This window comes from Odontesthes bonariensis, chromosome 14 (genome assembly GCF_027942865.1).
Source record: "Odontesthes bonariensis isolate fOdoBon6 chromosome 14, fOdoBon6.hap1, whole genome shotgun sequence".
In the NCBI taxonomy this organism is placed as follows: domain Eukaryota; kingdom Metazoa; phylum Chordata; class Actinopteri; order Atheriniformes; family Atherinopsidae; genus Odontesthes; species Odontesthes bonariensis.
The window spans coordinates 29171409-29183971 of record NC_134519.1 but is presented as its reverse complement, the minus strand read 5'-3'; the positions used below and the strand labels follow the sequence as shown (position 1 = coordinate 29183971).

At 43.4% G+C, this 12563-nt stretch overlaps 1 protein-coding gene across 1 annotated transcript in view; it reads left to right on the top strand.

The window, feature by feature from the left end:
* LOC142399314 (activated CDC42 kinase 1-like) overlaps window positions 1-12563 on the top strand; it is a 60812-nt gene that overhangs the window by 5191 nt on the left and 43058 nt on the right. Inside the window, exon 2 of the mRNA XM_075483915.1 lies at window positions 2556-2756. The gene's annotated coding sequence lies outside the window, so the exon portion shown is untranslated. The remainder of the gene's footprint in view (window positions 1-2555; window positions 2757-12563) is intronic.

Here is a 12563-nt window from a genome sequence, read left to right as displayed (position 1 = left end):
GAAGTCCAGTTAAAAGAGCGTTACAGTAATCGAGTCTACTGGAGAGGAATGCATGGATGAGTTTCTCCTGGTCTTTTTGGGAGAGGAAACCTTTAATTCTGTTGATGTTTCTGAGGTGGTAAAAAGCTGCCTTGGTGACAGCTTTGATGTGGCTGCTGAAAGTCAGATCTGAGTCTATCAACACTCTGAGGTTACCAACTTGGTCAGTGATTGTAAGGTCCCGAGTCTCAAGATATTTACCAACGCTGACCCTCTTCTCTTTGCTACCAAACAGAATGATCTCAGTTTGGTCTTCATTTAATTGTAGAAAATTCTCTCTCATCCAGGTGTTTACTTCCTCCAGACACTGACACAGTACGTCTGCTGGGCTGCAGTCGTCCGGTGACAGAGACACATAAAGTTGTGTATCGTCTGCATAACTGTGATAAGTGATGTTAAAGTTCTGCAATATCTGAACACGATGATGTTTTTTAGTACTGGAACACTTACAAGCCACATGGTCTGTGTTTTTTCTGCTGTTTATTTCTGTCAGAGTTTATGTTCTTTCTTTAGATGGGGAAAAAAAAAAAGTGAAATGAAAGAAAGGCCTCCTTCTTAAGTCTCTAAACTGGGAGATATGAAAGAGGTGGTGGTACTTCAGTCACATCCAGCTCTTAATGACGCGTTCATATTTCAAGGTTTAAAGATATGATTTTGAAGCGTTGGAGAGGCTGTTCAAAGCAAGGTCCTTCTTGTGTTGGCTCCATGTTTCCATGTTTTCAATGAAGGAACCGTAAGAGTTTTTTTTTTTTTGTTTGTTTTTTTCCTTTTTCTTTGTTTTTGATCACAAACGGTTGCGCAGCAAGTGCTTTGAAGCTGTCGCTCCAAGATGTTCTCCTGCAGGCATCCGTCACCCATCTGATCCAGGAGTCCCTGCACATTAGCTGCCCGGTAATATCGCCTGAACACAGGAAGTGCTCAGCCACTTTTTCTGTCTCATTGGAGAGAGGAAAAAAATAAATAGATAAAAGTCAAGTTTTTCCGAATGAAATATTTATTTGATCTTTGCTTGCATTTCGTGCGCAAGATTCCTGTTAAAAATGTAAAAGTCTTAAATTATAGATTTTTCAGAGGTGCACATGTACGTGGTTAGTAATGGATCTGTTATCCAGTGCTTTCCTACGGATTTGTCTCACGTGAGGTCGATATGCAAATGTACTCACACTCACACTCACACACACACACACACACACACACACACAAGCGGTGTGTGATGCCAAAGAGCCAGCTGCTGGTTTGTTTCACAGTTTTATTAAAGAGGGGAAGCACTTCAGAGGAAATGCATTCACCGGTGTGGACTGTGAGGCCAGTTAAATGCCTGCTTTGATGTTTTTGGCAAAAATGTTGCAGGATGAAAAGTTTGCCTGTTCATATTTTGTGCAAACAAACGAGCGCCACGCATCTGCCGATTAGGGCCCGCTGTGACGCTCTAACCTCAGTCGGGGTGCATTTGTAGCGTTTTAAGTGGCCTCTGTGCTTTACTGTGTGTGTGTGTGTGTGTGTGTGCGGAGTTTATTTTTGGCCTTTCTCACACACTCTCGGGTCTGGGTGGTGTTTGTGTGTCCTCGTGTGCCAGGGCGGGGACTGCGGCCACAAAACTGCCGTCTCCCTGTTGCGTAACAAAAAATATCAAATCCGCTGAAATCCAGTGATGAGTGTCTCTCTCTCACTCGTCAGAGGTTTTTATCAATTAAAAAAAAAAAAAAGGAAAAAGAGGTGGCTTGTGCAAATCGTTGCGCGTCAATAACTGCTCGACAACCCAGCGGCTCTTAAAAGCTGCCAGGCTGCTGAGTGTGTGCGCGTCTGTGTACAACTCACGCCTGTGCCCGTGGTTGGTGTGCGTTACTGTGCAGCGCTCCTAGTTCCATACGTGGTCCGTTTTCTCCCAAACAAAGGACCCGTTTGTGGAGCGCACGCAGGGGGGAAAGAATAGCTCGGTGTTTCTCCTTGTTGTGGGCTTCTCTTCTGACACTGAGCTCTGGTGGACACTGGTGGGCGGACTGTGTGAAATGGATTATATTCATTCATATTGCCTTCTCCTGCAGAGGGCCCCTCAGGCATTCCTACCCAAGCCCCCAGACCTGGCTTGGAATAATGTCAAGTCGATTCCCATCCAGGGCTGGGAGCTGCTTCCGGCAGCACTCCAACAGTGGTTTTACTCGTTTACTCGGCAGGGCAGAGTGTGCCGTGCTCTTTGACGTGTGTGTTCACGATTTGTATCAAATGTCGATTACTTGTCCAAAGTGATTGTATTGTAGATTAAATAAATATCACATTCCCAGGACCCCGGTGTTTCCACTGTGATTAGATACTCTTGTTTTGTATGTGGATGCGTATTTTTGCAAAGACCTTCCGTTTCAGTGCCTGAATCCAACTGAATCTGCTGATCCGGCCTTTAAACCAGAACAGAGCCAGAAAATGCCAATTTGTTCATCCCTCGCCTTCTCTCACTTCGGACGGGGGAAGACGGGGCCGTCTGTCCGTCTGCCTCATATATTCATTCCTGTATTTTTCAGGCAATCCCAGCAGCCGCCACCTGGATTCGCGCTCATCGATGGACGGAGATGAAATCATGTGAGCGCGTGCGAACCTCGCAGTGCCATGAACTTGTAGGTCGGCTGACTTAGGTGGACTGGGGGCCTCGACTGCATGCGGCTGACCTTCTGTCGTCAGCCCGACGGGAGCACCTATAGCTTTCTGTGGCTCACGTGTTGCAGGTATGAAGTTAAGGTGCGCACACACACACACACACACAGTCTGGTCATACATTGAGTGTATCGGACAGCACCTATTTTGTTCAGTGTGGCTGGGTGTGACTGAGTGCTCTGCGTGTTTTCGTCATTGTGGACACTGATTAAACACAAGCACAGGTTTGTGTATATGCTGTTCTGTTTGCCGTCCTGTCTGTGTGTGTGTGTGTGTGTGTGTGTGTGTGTGTGTGTCTGTGTGTTAGCTATGCAGACATGAGATCATAGTGAACAGTCACTGTTTTTCTCAGAGAAAGGAAACTACAGAAAATGCAGAGGATTATGTCATCTGTTAGTTTTTCTCGTGGGTGTGAGAATTGCACAAAGAAAAAAAAATGGTGTTAAAATCCGCCGAGTGTGTTTTTACACTTCCACAAGGTGGATGTGGTCGACCCTTTTATTAGGGTTGGATTTGTGTGTCTGAAAGGGATTTTGTGGGGTCCCAGATATATTTGTCTTCTATTTTTGGGACACTGAGTAACAATTCACGAGTGATTCGGTAGAGTAGGAGGGAGAGGGTCACGCCGGTGGCTTTAACAGAAACTCCTTGTTGGTCAGACCCGAGCGGCGGATGCTGGCCAGCCACACACTCCCATACAGGTGTCTGCAGGCGTCGGAACAAATAGAAACCCAAGTCAGGAGTGTGTTTGGGAGCTCGTGTGGCGCAGGGCTGAAGGGAGGGGAACAGACTTGTTTAGCTGTATTTCTTGACTCAAAGTGAGCACGTTCACATGACACAAGAGGAAAAAATCTTGATCCCTGATTGTCAGAAAGTCAGTTCTGACCTTCTGTTGTTGTCACATATCGAGTTAAGGCAAAGAGCTCATTTCCAGGGATTTAAACATATTTTTATACAAACCCCATTTTCCAGAAAAGTTGGAAAGTTTTCTAAAAATGCAGTAATTTGTTCATTTATTTGAATCCGTTACATCACATCCACAGAAATGACCACTTTCATCACATGAGTAGTATTGGAAAAAATAAAATACTCGATTTATCCCAAAGCAAAATGATATTGTTGCAGTAATATATATATATATATATTTTTTTTAGCAATGATTTTGAGCTTTCAAATAATTAATTATTGGCTGGGATATCAAAAGTTTAGCAGTGTTTAAAGACTACAGCGATCAGGATAATTACCTCAGATACTTACAGGCAGTCGATTAGCAGTAATGGCAGCAGGCCTGTTTGATAAAAGCTACATTAAGATAAATACAGGCCTCAGCCTTCAGATGGAATAAGATCATAAAAACTGATGCAAGAGAAAAAGAAAGTGAGTGGATGGAGGTGAAGGGGCTGAACGGGAAGTGGGGAAGGGAGGTGGGAGGTGGGAGGTGGGGGGGCTCCCAGAATAGCAGCAGCGATCAGCGGCCGTGCTTTTTGTGGAGAGTGCCTCTGAATGCTTGGAGGGCCGTGGGGGCCCAGACTGACAGAGGAGAACTTGGAGGAAAGGGAGCCTCTGGGAGTCAAAGTGTATATGTGGGTGTGACAGAGCGCCGTGTTATTTTAACCATGAACTTGCTTCCGGCTGTCGCGCGCCCCTCCCCCCTCTCACACGGTCTGCAGCCCGTCTACCTGTCCTCCTCCTTTCACCTCCTCTGTTGGCCTTTCTTCATAATCCGCTCTCGTTTTCTGATCCTCCACGCAGATAGACGGGTATTGCGTTACTGCCCCCCCGTGAGGCTTGGCGCGCTGCCTCTCTGTGGGGTGCATTGTATGTTAGCCACATTGTTAATGCATCGGGTTTCTTGATGGAGGGACCCTGTAATAGATCACCTTGTAGCGCTGGCATCTCACAGCCACAGGCAAGAGGACAAAAGCTGCTGTGGGCTCTGCTTTACGCCTGAAAGTTCAACCTGAGACCTAACCAGTGCCATTACAGACACGCACCATCTTCCTCACATACCTGCCTGTGCTCTCATATTTCAGCTTTACACCTCAGACAGGATACGGATGAGTTATAGCAGAGAATAATCCTGACTAACGCGGGGCTTCTGTGGCACGTCTCATCTCATTTCACAATGCGTGTTTCCCCGCAAATTACAGAGCACGGTCTTCCACAAATGGCTGAAATGCTCCCTGACCGCTGAAGAATTGGTAATGATGATCTTGAAGTTGATTGTGCTTTTTTTTTTTAAGCATTTGCTACAAACTGCTTTACACGGCAGCCGGTGGAAAATATGATCAAATCAAGTGAAGTTCAAACAAGAACAGTACAGCATTAAATATGCAGCTGTGAGAGCTTTGTGTCAAAAGTACGCTGAGAAAAGATGAAACCGAGGTCAGTGGACAGCTGACCTGATCTGCTCTGGCAGCTCGTTCCACAGTGGAGGCGCTGCGACTGCCCGACTGCTCTGATCTTCAGCTGAAATAGAAAGATCTTAAAAGCAAATGTGGAACATTCTGAGAGTTGGTTCAAAGAAGCTAAAACAGGAGTTATTGCTTCTGTGTGATCTGGAGCCGATTAATTGAATTTAGCTCGAGGTAAGCAACGAGGCTCTTCACTTACCTGGAGCTAAGGTGTGAGGAGATAAAAGCGTGTCAAATCGTCTTTTAAAAGAGGAACTGGTTTGTAATGGATGATATAGTGACATACAAATAAGCAGTGGGTGTCAGAGGGTGAGGTGTGTTGTTGTTGCTCCGTGCCATCACACACGCTAGTAGAGGGGACCGGAAGAGCAGCTTACATATTAACCACACTTTCACAGCACTGTAGAGTGATGATGCAATTCTGTTGGCAGGTCCTTGACTGAGCCCACATCACCGCCCACACACACACACACACACACACACACACACACACACACACACACACACACACAGCCCTACCTCTTACTGCACCTAAAGAAAAGCCCCTTGTTCTTGGCCGCCACACTGAACACGAGAGAGAACATCCTAAAGTGTTCTGACTTCTAAGGTTTTCAAAGAGTACAAGTCTCAGTAGTTTACCGGTTACGACCGGCACATTATTAGTAGCGTGTCAGACTGAATGAAGTGTGACGTGTGTGTATAACTTGACTTTTCACTGTTTTTTCACTGCATGCCACAATCGGTCCACAGGAGAGATGTCTGCTTTTTCTAAAAATAGAAGCGATTACAGCTCGAGAAGCCACAGACAGGCTTTATAGAGAATTATTTACATCTAACCTGTCATCTGTTTAATCATTTCATTTGTTTACGCTCTACTGAGTTTGAAATACAGTGAAAATGTTGAAAGTTTCTGTCTGTTTAAGTTAGCTTTGTTTACACTAAGATATATATCTATCTTTTTTCTGCTCATGCTGTCTTGAAAGGAACAATTTCCAGATGTAAACAAGGGAAAGAGACTGGACGTGTACACCTGCCTCATAAACATGCCTACAAAAAGCTTTAAATGTTACTTTTCCTTCTCACTGCCTTAGACTGCCCCCGTGTGGTCAGATGAAGTAGTACCTATGTAGAACCAACAGCCCGGTTTTAGTTCACTGTATTTGTATGAGCTTTGTGTGTTTATCCGGGTCAGGTTCCCTGCAGTATATGGGAACTAAGGGAGCTGATTTTAACGAGGCAAGCTTCCAACATGTTTTGACATCATTTGTCAATAGAGTTAGTTCAGCGTAAGTGCATTTTCAAAGAGTTGATTAATATATATTTAAATATTTGATATACAGCGCTGTGCAAAAGTCAGACAGCCAGACTTTCTTGTAATCTATCTGAAGTTGTCATAAGCAACAGTTCTCCAGACTTTCTGAGGGTCTTTCAGAGTTTTTCTTTACGACATTGGCTGCTTTTTCACTCATATTCAGTCCAGTCCTTGTACCGGACCATTTTCATGTGGTTTTTTTTTATTAATCATTTGTCTGACAGACATAAAATAGTATTTTTTTGTACCAGCGAAGTGTTTCCCAACGAGCTGTTAGCTGAAAACTCAGCATGGTCTGCAGTGGAGGACAAAAGACGAAGGGTCAGGCCTAAACTATCTACAGCAAATGAACAGTATCTGAGAGTGATGTAAAAAAAAATCCAGCAAATACCCGAGAGATGCATCTGGACCTTCAGCTGATCCATCTACTGTTCACTGAGGCCTCATCAGAAATGGTCTCCATGGAAGGGTGGCTGTCAGGAAGCCGTTCATAAGGAAGGGAAACAGGGAGAAAAGGCTGAGCTGTGACAAATGATACAAGAAGTGGACTGAAAATCAGTGGCAACAGGTCTGATGGAGGGATGAATCCTCCCCAGAGCCCGGACCTCAGCATTACTGAAGCAGTGTGGGATCATCTTTACAGAGAACGGAACAAGAGGTAGTCAACATCCAAAGAAGAGCTTTGAATGTCCTTCAAGAAGCCTGGAGAATTATTCCTGAAGACTACTTAAAGAGATGACAGAAAGCTTGTCTAAGAGGGTTCAGGCTGTGTTGAACAGTAAAGGTGCTCAGACCAAATATTGACTTTCAAGTTCTGTTGATACCTAATGTACTGTATTCCTATTTATGTTTGCATGTTTCAGTAAATAACCGCACCCATTTCCTGTTTGCTTGCCAAAATCTAAAGAAATCTGTTGGAACTTATGACAGAGTCCTGTAGCTTCAGCCAGATCAAAAACATTATTTCACAGCTGCCACACTGAACGCTTTGTTGGTTTTTCTTTAGCAGCTTGGCGGTAAAGAAAACCAGCAGCAGGAGAGCTGTTGGCTCTGGCCGGGGTTGAAGCTTCCCTGCCAGCAGCAGAGCTTCTTGCTTGTTCTCCTCTGTTGGCAGATTCAGGTTGGGCATCTTAAAGAGTTATTTTGGCCCGGCTTTCTGGCAGCTGGGGTCGGCGTCCATCCAGTTGCGTTTTCTGACTCTCCTTTTGGAAGTTTTTATTTATTTTGGCCACACATATATATAAAGCATCTGAAAAAAGTTTTATTATTTACAGAACTTCATATTACAGACGGATGATAGATTTTTGCATTGTTGCCCACCTACAAATCACGCGTAGCTTAAACTTTAAGCCATATTTGGGAAGTGCCTCGATTCCCGGACAGCTGGGTTGGCATGTGAGCGGAGGGTGTGAACGAGTTAGTATTTTCAGAGTCACTTCAATGTCACCACACACACACACACACACACACACCAAAGCTCCTGGTTGATGTGTGTCCAGGCGTCAGATGGCACTGAAACACAGGGAGCTTTAGCTCCTGATGATTTGCATACCTCATCACCTGCGACCTTGTCAAAAACACCCACACAGATTAAGTGAGACACCAGGACCCTCGTTCTATGTTCCCCTCCCTGTAATCCTGCCCCCTTCCACCGTGCACGGCGCAGTGTTGCCCTGCAGGTTTCAGGTCACCCTCTTAAATCCCACCTGTTTAGCCTGGAGGGACCGGAGAGGGCCAACGCCAAACAGTCACGTGCCGCTTCAACACTTCTTAGAAAGACAACATGAGACCAGGATTAGATGGCATGGATGTCTATTGGTCACACACACACACACACACACACACACACATTCTGTCTTTGTGTCCACATCTCTGTCTCACACACACCTCTGTCCACGGTGGATTTGTGGAGCGTGCCCGCACCCCTCTGATTCAGCTTAAAGTGGAAATCTTTCTGAGAAAGGGGTGATGAGGGAGGATTTGTGGAGGATAATATTTCTCCTGGCAACTTGGTTTGAGATATTGTGAAGTCGATGGAAGTCATTAAGAGCTTTGACTCCGTGCCCGCACTCTGATTGATCCCAGCAGAGCTTGCATGAACTCAGGCCAACTTTGAAGAAGGGATAGATCCACAAATAGATAGAAATATTTCCTTCGTGCTCACACCTTCACCTGCTTAGTCGGAATGAAGAGAATGAAATCTGATGCTTGACCGATCCATCCCAGGGGATGGATATAAAGCAGCCAGAAGGCAGAAATAGTCTGTTTTTCCATTAAATTCCTCACACTATGAAATCTGATTTTACAGAGACAACCTGAGAAAAAAAAGTGGTGAATGTGTAAAATTTGTTTAGGTGGACAGTTAAAAGATGATTATAAAAGATGAACCGAATATGTTAGAATGATTCTTATTATTTCAGATAATAATCAAATGTTTTCTTTTTGGTTGGTTTTCTTCTTTGTTGTTTTCAATTGATTGATTGATTCATCTTTTTGTGACGAAAGCGCATCGATAATAATGGAGGAGATGAAAATGCATGCGGCATGAAATGGAACGGTGATGGAACGGCTGCTTACAGTGGAAAACGTTTCTCAAGCGGCATCAGTCGCTCATCGTTATCAGAGGGTGGGAGACGAGGTGGAAACATTACACTTCAGTGAGTTCCGCACAGCTGTTTTAATACAGCTGAACGAAGATCACGATTCTCTGAAATAATTGCACCTACATGAATTATAATTATTGCGACAGGCCTTGTTGTAAAACCATAACTGTCGGTTGGCTGCTGTGAGTGATGAATAACCAACAACATCTTTTTAAAATGAAATGTGGGCTTAGGGTTCCAATCACACTCGAATGAGCCCAGTTTGTAAAACCAGTAAACATTAATCCAGCCGGATTCCTAAGAAAGCTGCTCATACTCGTACTAAAAGTCTAGGCAAGGCAATTTTATTTATAGAGCACAATTCGTACACAAGGTAATTCAAAGTGCTTTACAGCTACATAAAATCACAAGAAGGCAATAAAATCATTAAAAAAAAATGAATTAATTAATTTAAAAGTGAAGAGTGCAGATCTAGGGATGACATGCTGCAGTACTCCTCTTAAATAAATAAATAAATCCTGACTAACCTAATGTCCCGTAAAGAGGTACTATTCATAGACTTTTGGAGTAAATATCTGGAAATGAGCGTCGGCGGCTGACGGCTCGCAGCGCTCTGTAACCTCGCTCTGAGTTGGGATGTTCTGCAGTCTCTTCCAGGGGTGGCAGCGACATCATGCGTGCTTGATGATCTTCTCACGGTTTTTAAAGTGGTTGGCTTTGGGTCGAGGAAAGTAGTTCAGTTTTAGCTGATGCACATGGACCAGCAGGCGGGTTTTAGTCCAACAAGGAGCCGCTCCGCCATTTCTCCTCGGCCCACACCCAACCCACATCTCCATCAGACTCCTCACTGGTTTATGACATTACCAGTGTGTCAACATTTTCCAGAGAGCGCTGAGCTCAGCGGAGCCATTGGTCAATCTTAACGGTTTCCTTTGTATCACGAACGAGTGAATCATACGTTAACATGTCTGGCAGTTTTCACCCTCAGTGAGTGGATGTGGATGCACAAGTCAGCAAGATCGGACCAGAAGATGTGGGTGGGCGTAGCTGCTGTGACCTACAAGAGTAAATATTTTTTCTAACAGTAAGAAGGTTTCTGAGAATTGGTTTCAAAGACGAGTCATGCGGAGTCTGAACAGAAACAGGTCTGTAACGCTGTTTAAATTTTACTGTACGGACGTCTGAAACTTTGACTGAAGTGATGTTTTATTTCACTACAGCTGGATCAGAGCAAACTACCTTTTTTAAAAAAAAATTATTTGGCAACTTTTCAACATGTTTTTAGCGGATCTGCAAGAACTGATGTTTGTGTGTCACTCAAACTCAGCTCAGTGACGGATCTGAAGTTAATTGTTTTTTTTTTTTCTTAGTTATGTTAACCAACAGCATTATTAAAGGAAAATTTGAACTCGGATGTCATTTATCGGTTATTCCAAACACTGGAAACCTAAAGACACATTTACAACACTGGAAGGATATATGGAACAAACCCCTTGTGTGTTAGGGATCGGCACCAGGCAGGTTTTCCACTTTAAAAAAATGGTCTAAATAAGTTATTTAAATGACAGATAAGTATCGTACTCAAGCATTCTGAAACCCCAAAACAGCAATATAAAGAGTAAAATGACATTTAGTCAGCTATTTCTTTGTTAAATTGGCTCCATACTCAAATATAAATCCTCATTTTTTCTCTTTAGCCAGCAGTTAATTTTCCTCTGGATTTGGGTGAAATTTGTTCTGAACCTCCACAAAAACCCTGAAAATCGAACATAAACCGTCGTGACAGTATTTGGATTATTAACAGTGAATTTCACACTTGGTCAAAGAAAATGATACGAAACTGATTTCCCGCAAAACTAGTTTTTAGTTTCTTCGAACCTCATTTTTCAGTCAGAACTGTATAAATATTTCGCCATCATAGCGATAAGTTACGTGGTCCTGTGTTGTTGGAAGAAGAAAAACAATTAGCTAATTCTTAAAATGGCAGAAGTTCTGGTAAATATAACTTCTGGGCTTAAAAAAAAAAAACAGCAGAAAAATATGCACATATCAAGTTTTCCTGCAGCCTTGGAGCAAAGTTAACATTTTGTTCCAGAAGTCAAAGGGTTTAGCTCATATGAATATGAAATCATTTGTTTTGTCGTCAGAGGATAAGAAATAAACATTCTCTTCCAGTAAATTTTCTTTACGTGTGTGTGAGTGTGAGATACCGCTGAGATAGCCTGATTACATTTCCACTGTAGGAGCCCCGCATCAATGGTAGACAATGGGGATTTCTTCCCGCTCCTGTGTAAAAGCTTATTGCTGCCCCCAGAGCCTGCGGTCTACCCACCAGCGGTCATAAAGAGACGGGAGGGGGCCCCAGGAGTCGCAGTGCTTTCAGAACTCGAAACTGTCTCTCAAAGGTAGGATTTTAGACACCATGTGATTAGTTGGGCGGGGAACAATGTATCATTACACCCACAGCCTGTCTGCTGTGCTTCTCCTTGCTCTATATCACAGGACAGAGAAGGCGTTTGCATGTTTTAACAGGCTCAGCTCTAACCTCCCTTGACACTAGATGGTTGACAAATGGAGCTCGTAGGGTCAAAGGCTGAGGCCACAGGATTTGGGTTTTTCAAAGGATTTTCCAGGTCTCTGGAGTAGAGTTTAGTCTAGCATCTAGATTTTCCTCCACAGTAACTTAGGGGATCTCTTTCCCGTTTTCTCCATACAGATATACGGACAGATCTGGAGACTTTGATGCAGTTTAATCTGCATTCATGTTTGTGTGTAAAGGTATGTGTGTAGTCCTTCAGTACCTCAGGCTCTGATTGTGTTCAAAACTGAATTATACGTCATGGTCTAAAGTTGAACATGCCCGGCATACATTTAGGGACTTTTTAAAAATCAGAACTGGGAAACTTGAATAAAAAAGACAAGTTTGAGCAAGTTTTACAAAAAAAACTCCTTTCGCCCAAAAATGATACATGACAGAAAATCTGTGAAATGCTTCTAAAGTGACTTGCAGTAATCCACCCGTACTGAATCTGCATTGTAGAGAACATATTTGAGTCGAGCAATGGTTACTCCTCAACTTGGCCAGTTTATTGGACCATCGTCCTTATCCCTGTATTCATGCACGGTAGTGGAATTGAATTATTATCTAAAGTATGCCTAACATCAAGAGGCTGTGGGCTGTGTAACAAAACATTTAACATTCTGCTGGTTCTAACTTTCTCTGTCGGAGGTCATCCTACATATAAATATAGCAGATCACTGCACAGATGTTGCCTTTGACTTACTTGAATGGTGTTTTGTCAGATGACGCTGAAGTTGTAAAATCAGGATTTTATTAGAGCAGAGTGACAGTCTTGAATTACTTAATAATTCCTCTTAACTCATTGGCTGCCAGCCATTTTCAGTGCAGAGAGACCCATACTGCCAAGTGTTTTACAGTATTTTGACTGATTTTTTTTTTTTTTTCCAAGACCCACAGAAAAGTGTGTCTTATGACTATGTACCGAAATTACCAAACGAAAGAGTAGACTCTCTTCTTTCATCAGGAAA